This window comes from Eptatretus burgeri, chromosome 12, assembly GCF_056783735.1.
Source record: "Eptatretus burgeri isolate ZD-2024b chromosome 12, Ebu_testis_v1, whole genome shotgun sequence".
Classification (NCBI taxonomy): Eukaryota; Metazoa; Chordata; class Myxini; order Myxiniformes; family Myxinidae; genus Eptatretus; species Eptatretus burgeri.
Window position 1 is genome coordinate 24,957,924 of NC_140972.1, and position 12,621 is coordinate 24,970,544.

A 12,621-nucleotide genomic window follows, 5' to 3' on the forward strand; every position below is an offset into this window, starting at 1 on the left:
GTCGCAAATCAGGGGAGTCGACGAAACCCTTATTTTTTGAGTAATCTTGATCGGATCATCTTAAAACTTCATGGGAATATAGTTCATGGTCTGGCGCTCAGCTGATTAATTTTTGGTGGCAATTGGCCTTGACCTTCATATGTTTTTTTTTTTGGTCTGGAATCACGTATAAATCACTCTGCAGAGCACAGTTATCATTGGAATTTTTTGTAACTTCGCATATCAGAGGCCTATAGAGGTCCCTTTCAGCGCATAAAATTTTGAAGGTCAAGGTCAAAGGTCAAGGTCACTTTGTTGCAAATCAGGGGAGTCGACGAAACCCTTATTTTTTGAGTAATTTTGATCGGATCGTCTTCAAACTTCATGGGAATATAGTTCATGGTCTGGCGCTCAGCTGATTAATTTTTGGTGGCGATTGGCCTTGACCTTCATGGTTAGCACCTAAGGTCAAACATATTTGACCCCAAGGTCAAATTTTCAAGTTTTAGGAACCATATCGTGTAGGACCTCAAATTGAACACCTCGATGAGTGCTTTCTAGATATGTCAAGCTTGAGACATTATGACGTCATTTGGTGACGTTATGAGGCAAAAGCATATTTTTCATGGTTACTCTGTAGAACGATTCTCATCATAATCTCTCGTAGGCAGATATTCCTCAAGGAGTCACTCCTGGTGGATAGCAGCTCTGTTCACCTCAGTGTGACCTTAAAGAAGTCACACGTGGTCACCTTTTGGCAAGATACGGGTCACCCTGCGGGTGACATTGGTTTATTTTGTCTTTAGTTTGTATCTCGAATTGGACTTGCAGTGCCTATATTGTCTACACCCCTTTCAAATTTTTCACCTGTTGTTGCCTTATAGCCTGGAATAAAATTGCATTAAATCAGACTTTTCCCACCTTTATTTACACATCGTAACCCACAACTTCCAAGTTAAAAACAAACTCTACAAATTTCAGAAAATTAAATAAAAATACAAAACTAGAATATCTATATCTTAGTTGGATCAGTGTCCACCTCCCCTCCCCCCCCACCCAAGAGTTAGGAATTGGTGGAAACACTTTTGACAGCAATTATTGCTGTGAATCTGTTGGGATAGATCTGTACCAACTTTGCACAGCTTGATTGGGCAATATTTGCCCATTCTTCTGCACAAAACTGTTCAAGCTCAGTCAAGTTGTGTGGGGAGCGTTGGTGGACAGCAATCCTCAAGCCATACCACAGATTTTCGATTGGATTTAGGTCAGGGCTCTGACTGGGCCACTCGAGGACATTTATCTTTTTGTTCCTCAGTCACTCCAGTGTAGTTTTGGCTTTGTGGTTCGGGTCATTGTCATGTTGAAAGGTGATCTTCCGTCCCAATTTCAGCTTTCCTGCAGAGGGCAGCAGGTTATCCTTCAGGATTTTTCTGTATTTTGCAACCTTTCATTTTCCCAACTATCCTGACAACTGCCCCAGTCCCTGCTAATGAGAAATATCCCCATAAAATGATGCTGCCACCACCATGCTTCACAGTAGGGATGGTGTTCTTTGGGTGATGTGCTGTGTTGGGTTTGCGCCAAACGTAACGTTTTTCATTTAGGCCAAAAAGTTCCATCTTGGTTTCGTCAGTCCACAGAACTTTTTGCCACATGGCTTCAGAATCTCCAGAGTAATTTTTTGCACACCTCAAACAGGACTCAAGGTGGCCTTTTTTGAGTAACGCCTTCCTTCTTTCCCCCCTACCATACAGACCAGACTTTTGGAGTGCTTTGGATATTGTTGTCACATGCACACAGTGCCCAGTCTTTGACATAAAGCCCTGTAGCTCTTGCGAAGTTGCCATTGGCCTATTGGTGGCCTTTCTGATCAGTCTTCTCCTTACTTAGTCATCCAGTATGGAGGGATGGCTTAATCTGCAGGAGGCAGGGTTTTGGTAGTACAATACGCCTTCCACTTCTTAATGATTGTCTTGACTATGCTCCAAGGGTACAGGTACATCTTCGCCACAAACAGGTACAGACAGGATAGCAGCATCCAAGATGTCATTGAAAGCCTGGATCTTAGTTTTGACCCAGGAAACCAGTAATCCCAGTGGCTCCGACTCCTCATTCAGCACCTCGAGGGCCGCCAAAAGGATATCCAGAGTCAAGGGTCAGAGATCTTGATATTCCCAAATGATGCACCGCAACTTGATCTCTGACATGCTCTCCATAATCCAGTCCATACAAGTTCTGAAAAGTGTGGGGGCCAGCACACACCCCTGATGAACTCCAGTAACAACTGAAAATAAGTCAGAGATGATATCACCACATCTCACAGCATTATCAGTACCAGAGTATAGTTCAGACATCAGATTGATCAGTTTTGGTGGCACCCCACAAAGACCAATAATCTTCGAGAGGGCATACCGATTCACTGAATCAAAGGCTTTACAGGGATCAACATAGGCTGCAAGCAGCCCCTGCCGAAACTCTCGTCTGCGTTTGGTGAGGACTCTAAGAGCAGGGATACGGTCAATTGTTGACCTCTTTGGTGTAAAGCCTGACTGCTCTGGACGCTGGTGCTCAAGCAGATGGTGGCGAACCCTCTCAAGAATTATCCGAGAAAAGACCTTGCCGGCACTGAGAGCAGCGTCACCCCTCGGTAGTTGTTGCAGTCTTGGCGATCACCCTTCCCTTTCCAGAGGTGGACAACAAGGCCCCTCTTCCAGTCAGTTGAGATGATGCCTGTGTTCCAGGCAGAGCACAAAACTGCATGCCATGACACGAGTGCAGTATTTCCACCAGCCTTGAGGAGTTCAGCATGGATAACACAAATCCCAGGCGCTTTACCGCATTTCAACCGGTTCACCGTGGTTTGTGTTTCCACAAATGAAGGTGGACCGCAGTCAGCAACAGGGATTGTAACATCCCTGACGTCCAACTCGACAGCTGGTGGATCAGCCTTGTACAGCGGCTTAAAGTAACCAACTCAGCCGGCCTTCACTTCGGACTCCTCTGTCAAGAGCCCACCACCCTCCGCTCGAACTGCAGTACACCGAGGAATGGGCTTGGAGGAACGCAATGCAAGAATTCCCCTGTAAGCAGGATGAGAATCACTTGACCACAGGTGATGCTCTACCCCCTCATAGATTCCTTGCACAAACGCCTCCTTGTCCACCCTTAGTGCACGTACCGTTTTACGCCTCAGCTCCCTGATCAGTTCAGCTCTGACATTCAGCCTGGCCCTGTGATTCTGGTTAATGGTATCCAGTGTCCCTTGAGAGAGAAAATTCTTCTACGCCCGACGGTGAGTTCCAAGAGGTCCACTAGCAACATCAAGGACGGTGGTCTTGAAGACACTACACTACTCTTCAGGATCCCCCAAAGTACCCAGACCCCCCAAATCTCCACTCAGCCTGTTCACAAACTCCTCAGCTACCCTCTCATCCTTAAGCTTGCCAACATCCAGCCTAGGCTGGCATGTTACCATTCTCTTGGATTTAAGCTGAAAATTCAGAGTTGCTACAACAAGCTTGTGTTTAGTATTGAGGAACTGAGCACTCCGGTAGACCCTGCAGGTCTGGATCATCTTCCAGCGACCATCATCGAGCACATGGTTAATCTTTGCCACACCAACAGCGCTGGAATACCAAGCCCAGCGATGAGCCTGTGAGCACTGAAACCATGAACCAGCCACCCAAAGTCCCTGTCTTCTTGCAAAGTCAAGGAACTTAGTGCTATTCTCGTTCACAGTTCCAGACTCATGGGGACCAACACACATTTCACAGCCATCCCTATCAGTTCCAGTTGATGCAATGAAATCCCCCCAAGATGTGAAGAGTATCTCGCTTAGGGCACTGATCAACCACAGGCTCGAGCGTGGCATACAATACGTCCTTCACGGTGAGATCACTCGTCTCAGTCGGAGCATAAACAGAGACCAGGGAAATGACTCCCAAGGAGTGACGAATGCTTGGTCTCATAATTCACTCATTGACAGGTGTTACCTCAATTATCATTGGAGTCAGCTTATTGGACACAGCTACAGCAACTCCTTGGGCATGGTAACCATCAGAGCGACCAGAACAATCGTCGGTGTAACCACCCGCCATGATCTCTCAGCAATCCGGTCTCTTAACCTCAGAGAGTGCTCAAATACCGATATCCAAACGCTTGAGCTCAGCTGATAACAGAGGCAGGTGATCATCCTCTCTTCTGGATTGGACATTCCATGCATCCAGCTGAAGGGACCACCTCAAGTTAACCAAAGAAGTCTGGTGGATGACACCTCAGCACCACCCTGACACACACTACCGCAATCTGACCCTGGAAGGTTACCTCATGGTTTCCCTCCTATCATCAAAGATTGGGGGTCCCAAAGGCTTTGCCCCATTCCCGTCATCCGGTGAGCTGTCCTGCGAAGGGCAGCTGCACAGGAGGTACTCCCACGGAGTGGGTTTTCAGATTTATTTTTGCTTTTGGTATGTTTTAAGGAATGAAGTGTTTTACGGTGGCCAGAGTGCAAATCCTGCCACCACCCTCCTCGTAAAAAAGTAACCCAACTGCAGGAGGACGTCCACAGACACAGTTGGGCACGAGATATGGATGGCCGTTGGCCTACAAGGAGCTCCTCCACCCTTTGACTGGTTTTGTTGTCTTTGCTGTGAAATGCACTACCCTGCACAGGAAACCTCCAGGAACAGCTGATTTTATTCTGAAATCATCAGAATCATTGCAATTTAACACAGGATGAGACCAATTAACTTGGTGTGTGATTTTGAAGGTGATTGGTTACACCTGAGCTAATATATATATATATATATATATATATATATATATATATATATATATATATTTGTTTTTATAAGGGGGGTGGACACTTATCCAATCAAGATATTGTGGTTTTGTATTTTTAGTCAATTTTCTGAAATTTTAAGAATTTGTTTTTCATTTGGACGTTGTGGGTTAACGATGTGTAAATATAGGTTGAAAAAGTCTGATTCAATGCAATTTCATTCAAAGCGATAAGGCAACAAAAGGTGAAAATTTTAAAAGGGGGTTGTGGACTTCTGCAGGCACTGTATGCCTCCATCTTTGGGAAGGTTTTTGTGCCATCTTGAAGAAAGTCCTCAAGCAGGACAGAAGTCACCATCTGGAATGCCCACATTGCTTTAACCCACGACTTTTCATTCATGACATCTCCCAACCCACTGTAAGCAGCAGAAATGAGAACATCCAGCCCTGTGCCTTTCATGAGATGACTAATATTACCAAGAAACATCAAGATATTCATTCCACCAAGCCTGAGCACAACAGACTTCCAGCATGAGGGATCTGCCCACTTGATTTGGATAGCAACCATATACAGTGGCATATCAAGTGTGAGATTAATTTAATCATACCCAAGTGCTGCAGAGACCTCTGAAAATAGGACATTGTGGAAAGGATTTCGTGTCAGGGTGTGATGAAGGGGAATCATTGCATGGGCTAAAAATATAAAGTCGTTGGTTTAGGATATCCATGTTCTCTTGCCAGTTTTGTATTGAATCCTGACCACTCCAATGGAACAGTATCATTGGATGAAAGAGAACTGAGCATCTTTGCTGTAAGACTGCAATGCTGGCATCTCTCAAACAGATCACTGTATGATGCACCTGAATTGGCTTTGACTGAAGGAGAGAAACCTTCTTTGGTCCAGTATAATATTCGAGGTTGAGGTTGCTCACCTGAAGGTTGTTGGTGACTGCTTTGCTAAACCTTGGAATTCTCAGATTCAGCACACCAGGACATGCATTGCTGGTGTGGATCACTCCTGCAGGATGCTGCTGCGGCTCTGTTCCCATAGCATGGGTCTCTCGGCATCCGTAAGTCGAACACACATGCAGGTCGAGATTAATAAACCAACCGAAGATTGGCCCAACCCTCCAACTCGACCCAAGAATTTCATGCAAGATCTGACGATTATCTGCAACATGTTTGGGAACTGACTTACGAAAGCATAACACTTTATCATATGATGCAAGAAAGCCATATTCATTTTCATAACTTGACAAGCTCTGAACTGCCATACTTATGATGAACTTTCATAGCAAGCCCCAGTGTGGTCTGATTGAACCTGTTCGACACGTCGCTGAATACTTTGAGAAAGGCTCAAAGAGGCTTTTGTGACCTCACCATTGGGAACCAGCTCAGATACGAGAGTAGGAAGAGTTTTACTGGTCTGCTTTATGAAGTTTTGGTGAGTGAACCGTGATAAATCATAAACCAAACTGTACTGGATTGATTTAGATTCAGCCTTGACAGAAGCCATCAACCTGTCAACAGCACCATCCTCAGCATCACTGGCCAACAGACTGAACAATTTGCCCACATGCTGATGAAACCCAATCACAGAGGCACAACCATTAATTCGCATCACAACAATCGCATCACCTATAAAACTTATTAAAGTGTTGAGCATTTGTTTTTGCCCAAGGTGACCATTGTACGATACATACAATTCAACACGGGTCCAGGTGCAAGTCTTGTTTTCATTCATATCATCAACCACTAAACCCAATGCTTCATTGATCATTTTTCTTCTCATGAGGAGATAACAAAGGACATCTAAAACTATCATAGAATTTTTGGTGAAACTGTGCTTCAGCAGCAGGAAGGTCCATCAGCACACTGTTTATTCTCAGCTCAACCTTTTTAGCCTTCTCATCCCCTCCTTTATTGCAGATCTCAAAGAGAACATCCTTCAAAGGAGGTTGATGTGGTCGCTCATTTGTTTCACACTTTATGTACAATGCTCAGGGTGTTTAGGGCCCTTCTCAAAACACTCTTCGCCACATATGAGGCAATGCTTCTTGAAGTTTAAGTAGTCCCATCGACTCTTACGATCAGGAGGTTCACTTTTAATTTCAGACCGAGCACTTTTTCTCTTCATTTTGTCTTTGGAAGTGTACGAACGAACAATAGCACGACTTATGACAATTGATTGTTGCCTCATCACCGTCTGTTTTGATTAGCTTCTGGAATTTAGTGCAGAGTTCATCGTCTCCTCAAGTCGTACTGCACAAGATCAGCTTTTTGATTGCAGTGACCTTGACCGTCTGCAATTCACCACTTCTCCCACTGCATGGCAGCATACATGTGCTGTTCACCATTTACACGTCCTGAAAAACAATGGATCATATATTTTCTGCAGTGAATGTGAAATTCAAATAAAGGCTTTCTTCATATATGATTGACTCAGTCCATGAATGACAATGAGCAACTAACCTCTTTATGTCATTGATCATGAAAGAGAGCATCTCATGACAAAGGGTGTCTCTATAACTGACGATGAACACGGCAACCTGGATTCCTGGAACAAAAACGCAGAGATCACATGCATTATTATTACAAAACCTGAATTAACAAGTCTTAAATCATCTGCACCAACTGTCATCGAAATGTCTACATCTACTCCCCAAAATGAATGAGTTAAGATATTAATTTGTTATTATCATTATTATTTTTTCGAAGCTCCGAGTAGCCCAACACAAAGGCTGAGATCCCTGGAAGTTGCCGGGCAGGCACTTTAGCTGAATTTCTTCAATACGTCCATACCAATGTGATTCAACAAAAAAATATATAAAAACCTTGTACCATGACAGTAAGAATTTCTAGGTTGGCTGTTGGATTTATGCTAATAGGGAATGATCTAAGAAACCTAAAAATGGGTTACATGTTTTCCTGATGTCCAAAAGCATAGGTGTTATGGTTCAGAAGTTATGATGATTTGAAAATTCCCTGAATTATGCGTGGTGGCCATGTTGGATTCTGGTCATGTGACTCACACCAGAGAATTAATTTTTTATGCCTTCCAATTAATTGGTCAGACCCAAAAACCTATGGTTGGACAACAAAGTCAAGGTTCTAGCTCATCCCTATCAAAAGTTACGACTGATTTTTCTGCATTTCATAGTGTAAGTGCCGGCCACATTGGATTAATGCCCAAAGGCTTATAGTTCCCCGAAGTTACCAGACTGGCAACCAACCTGAGTTTCCTCAATAGGTTCATACCAATGTGATTCAACACAAAAACCTTGTACTGTACCAGTAAGAATTTCTAGATTGGCGAAATGGCAAATTAACTATTATAACGTGAACCCTTTAAATTTAAAATTTTAAGATATTTAAAATAAATATCTTTCCTCTGCAAACATACACAGTTATATAAAACAAACCATTAGTTCCATCTGTAATCATAGGCTTACAGTGTTAATGTCCACCTGACTCAGTGGCATAATGGTTCGAGCATCTGCTCTGAGTAAGGAAGGTCAGTGGTTCAAATGGTTCAAACCCTAGCTGTGTCACACCAAAGACTCTTAAAATGGTACCTGCTGCTTCCTTGCTTGATGCTCAACATTTAAAAGGGATATAGCATGGAAAGCAACCATAGGTTGGCAATCATAGTGCAAGGGCTCAGTGGTTTCCAATGGTGTTAAATTTCCTTGTATGGGAACTTGTATTATCTTACTGTATCAATACACCACATAACTGACACAAGGAATTTGCAACATGCTTCTTAAGCCCTGTAATGACTGTATAAATCTTCCCTCTTTTTAACTTTCAATTACTTGCCTCCTCATCCTAATGCTGTCCATCCTGGTTAAAAAAACAAAACTTTCCTGCATAAATTTTATTCTTACCTTCATTATTCATTAATTTCTATGCGATCCCTTTGTCATCACCCCTTTCTATAATATTAAAAACCCAGTCTTCTCCTGCTCCTCTTACCTTTATAAGGGCTGAGATCCAATGGCATCAAGATACTATCCTGCCTTGACCATGATACTCCTCCACTTCCCTCTGTCCTCAGCCAACTCTCTCCACTCTCCCACCACCCCTACCTTACTGATATCCCTCTTCACACAATCCTCCAATCTCAACCATGGTCTACCTCTTTTCCTCCTACCTTGCTCCCTCAATCTATCCGCTCTCTTTGCCATTCTCTCTTCCCCCATCTGCACCAAGTGTCCAGCCCATCTCAGCCAGCATTTCACCAATCTCCCCGTCAAGCTCATCTGCACACCAACCTCCTCCCTTAGTTCATCCATCCTCCTTCTATCCCCCTTCTTCACTCTCGCAATCCTCCTGACCCAGTTGTTCTTGCCAACCTGCAGCCTTGGTTGTTGTCTCCGTCAGTGCAACTGTTTCCAGACAATAAAGGTAGGCCGGCGTTCCACACAACATCAGAACCTTCCCTTTTAATTTCCTTGATATTGTTACGAATTTGGGAATTCGATTGCACACAACATACAGGTTCCTTTAGTCGGCTATGCCGATAAGTGCTTGTTCCCTAGATAGCTCACCTTTCATTGTTTGAATGTTCAGAAATCCATTAGATGCGCTGCAGATCAATTTAATAGTTAGGGAACGAACAATGGAGACATCCCTCCCCCTCTTCAACGAAGAGGAAGAAGAATCCTGCCGTCCCGTGACTCATGATGTCAACAACTCCCTCCCACCCGTGGCTGAGCGGGGGATGGAGTACGAGGGCATGAATCATGAGTCACGGCGGGAGCCGGGGAAGGGCAGCAGAAGGATAAGAGGAGATCTTTTCTTTTGTTCGTGGACAGAGTTGGAGAAGGGAGTTGAGGGGAGTCGTTCAGCAGACCGTCGGGTCCTGCTTTGCTTGCGTTAGGGTTGAGGCCTTCGGAAGCTTTTTTTCTTTGGCTGGCTCAGTGAGCTTTGGCTGAGGCCTGGCTCGGGAGGAGGCTTTTTGGAGGCTTTTTGCTTTGATGGTTCCGTAAGCTTCGGCTTCTGCTTGGCTCGGGAGAGCTTTTTGCTTCAAGCTGCCCTGTTAGGAAGAAAATTAAGCCAGTCACTCGGCTCGAGCTGCGAGTGGTGGCTTCTTCTTGGTTCGTGGAGCTCTTTGTTCTCCATTTTGGTTCCCGGCTTGGTGCGACTCATCGACCTCGTCGTGGAGGTGGTTCCTCGGGGAAGCGACGTATCGACGGGAAGGATCGGCTCCTCGTCTCACCAGCACATGTTGAGAAGCTTGGGAGGATTCCCGGGAGCTCGGGAAGGATCATGGCGATTGGATCCAGCTCTCTCTCGCTGGAGCCCGGGTTCGAACAACTTGAAGACCACACGAGGTGGAGAGGTTCGAGATAGGTTCTGTGTTTCAGCTCACCTGTCCTCCGAGCTGGAGCTTGTTATTAAAGGCCTCTGCCACCATTTCTTGGATGTGTGTGTGCGTACGTGTGTCCGTGGGCCCGTCTAAAGGCCCGGTCACATCTTGACGTTTTAGCCAATGTATGCCGATTTTTGATTTTTTTTTCTAAAACGCTGGCACACGTTGAATACGTTATGGGTAAGTTTTGATAACATTGAGAGCACGCTGAAAAACACTGCCATACGTCGTTGTACGCTGGCTTTAAACGTTGTACTTTTCGGTTGTCTTCAAATTTTTTCATGCTTGAAATTTCACGACGTATGCCGGCGTATGACTCACACGTTCTGCTACGCTGGCCACAAGTTGTATGCACGGTCTGCGATTGTTGACAGACGTCAACACATGCTACTTGTAAGTTAATCATAAGTTGAGACACGCCGAGGTAATGTTTAGCATACCCGAAACTTATTTCTAACCTATGATTAACGTGTTGTTGGCACGTTACGCGATCGTTGCCACACATCGACAGACGTTACTTTTAAGTTACTCATAGGCTGAAAGACGTCGGTATAATGGATCGTCCTTGCGTCAGCGTCCACGGCCACGGCCAGGACACTTATTTGCAGCATTCTTCAAACTTTTCTTCGGCATGACGAGAATGTTCACACTTCGATGTCTAGCTTGGCTATGATTCCAATTGTCCATCGGCAGCGTCTATTTAAAATAGTCGAGTTTGAGCGTTTTAACACGTTCAGAAGAAACGCTTCAAATTTCCAAACCCCAGCGTCAAAAAACAAAGGCGAGTGACAGCAATTTAAATCGTTCATTGTAAACAATGAAAATAGCTGAGTGGTACCGTTTAAAAGTCGTTGAGTGTAAAAAAAAATCCAATTGTTGAGCGCAAGCGTCTACTTTCAATAGTGGAGATGCAGCCATTTAAATCGTTGAGTTTATCATTTAAATCGTTAAATCGTTAAACGCAAGGACGATCCATCATAACCCACACCCTCCCCCTCACACTCACCTACTACTGCCAAACATGAACAAACTACGACTAATACTAATACTAATACTAATACTGATACTGATACTGATACTGATACTGTTACTGCTGACATGGACATCGACTCAAAAAGGACTCGAAAACACTGTTGGGTTCCCCTTTTATGAGCAGCATTTTTATATACCAATTCCCAAAACCGCTGGGAACACGTTTTTATATGGCAGTTGTAAGCTAGAAACACGTTAATTTATTTTTTTTTGTCGACCGGAAGACGTCATTGGAATACGTCTATATACGTCGATGTGTGTTGGGACTACGTAAAGAATTGGTTCAAAGCACGTCAAACATAAGTTAGAAATAAGTTTCGCGTAAAAAAGACAGTATCGCGACGTGTTTCGACTTATGAATAGCTTATAAGTAGCCTTTGTGGACGTGTGTAAGCGTCCACATATCGTGTGCAAAACTTATCCCCATCGCATGCGGAACGTGTGTCATACGCCGAGTACGTCGTAAAATTTTGAACATGTTTAAAATTTCTTGACGTACTCTACTTACTACGATGTATGATAGCGTACTTTAGCGTTGTACTCACGTATACCAAATTTACTCATACCGTATTTGACGTGCCCCAACGTTTTAGACACATTTTTCTTAGGTCGGCATACGCTGGCAAGATCGCCAAGGTGTGACCGCGATGTTGACACTTCCATTTCTACGGCAGTTATGATTCGAATCGTTGTGCGTCAGCCTTTTAATAGGCTACGTCACGACATCGTTGGCGATGCGTGCAACGCGCTATGCCTAAGTTAGACTATCGTTGGGCATCGGTTGTGTAGGCCGACAACAGGTTCAGCATTCGTTGGTATAAGTTATCTATAACACAACGAAACGTTCTGTGTCCGTTACCAATGCATTATACATAAGACCAAGTCGCTATGAATACGTCCGAATCTTTAAAAAAAAAAACATCAAAAGTTCAACGTAAGTCAGCGTTTTACATACATTTTAATACGTTGCCATCGCTGGCTAAAACGTCAAGGTGTGACCGGGCCTTAATAAGTAGGAACTGCTGTTAAATGCAAGTGACTATACATAATAAGTAGACGGTTGTAGTTCTTTTGTCGTGCTTTTGTTGCTTGTATAATTGCATATGTGTTTTGCCCTGTTCAATTGCATACGTGCTTTATTATAATAAATGTCATTGTGTGAATGTCAACCTGTTCGTTGCGTCCATTCCCTCATTGAGCTGCCCCATCTTGCACTCGGAATATAGTTGGTTTTTAAATAGCCGGTAAAGTGATCGGGTCCAACGGGACTGCGCGATAATACCCCGCTCGGTTATCCCAAAAGGAAGCGAGCTGCTTAAGCCGCTCATTTCCAAGCGGTCCCGTTGAGGTACAATCTCTCGGTAACCTACCCGCGCGAATAATTAGGTAAATCGAAGATTTGGCGATCGGACCCTGTAGCACGGGTAGAGTGCGGACAAGGTTGTGGTGTGGTTAAA

The 12,621-nt window shown here is 44.2% G+C and overlaps 1 long non-coding RNA gene across 6 annotated transcripts in view; it reads left to right on the forward strand.

Annotated features, from left to right (window-relative positions):
• The window catches only part of LOC147015273 (uncharacterized), a 270,271-nt gene that overhangs the window by 15,266 nt on the left and 242,384 nt on the right, over positions 1-12,621 (forward strand). The window lies entirely within an intron of this gene.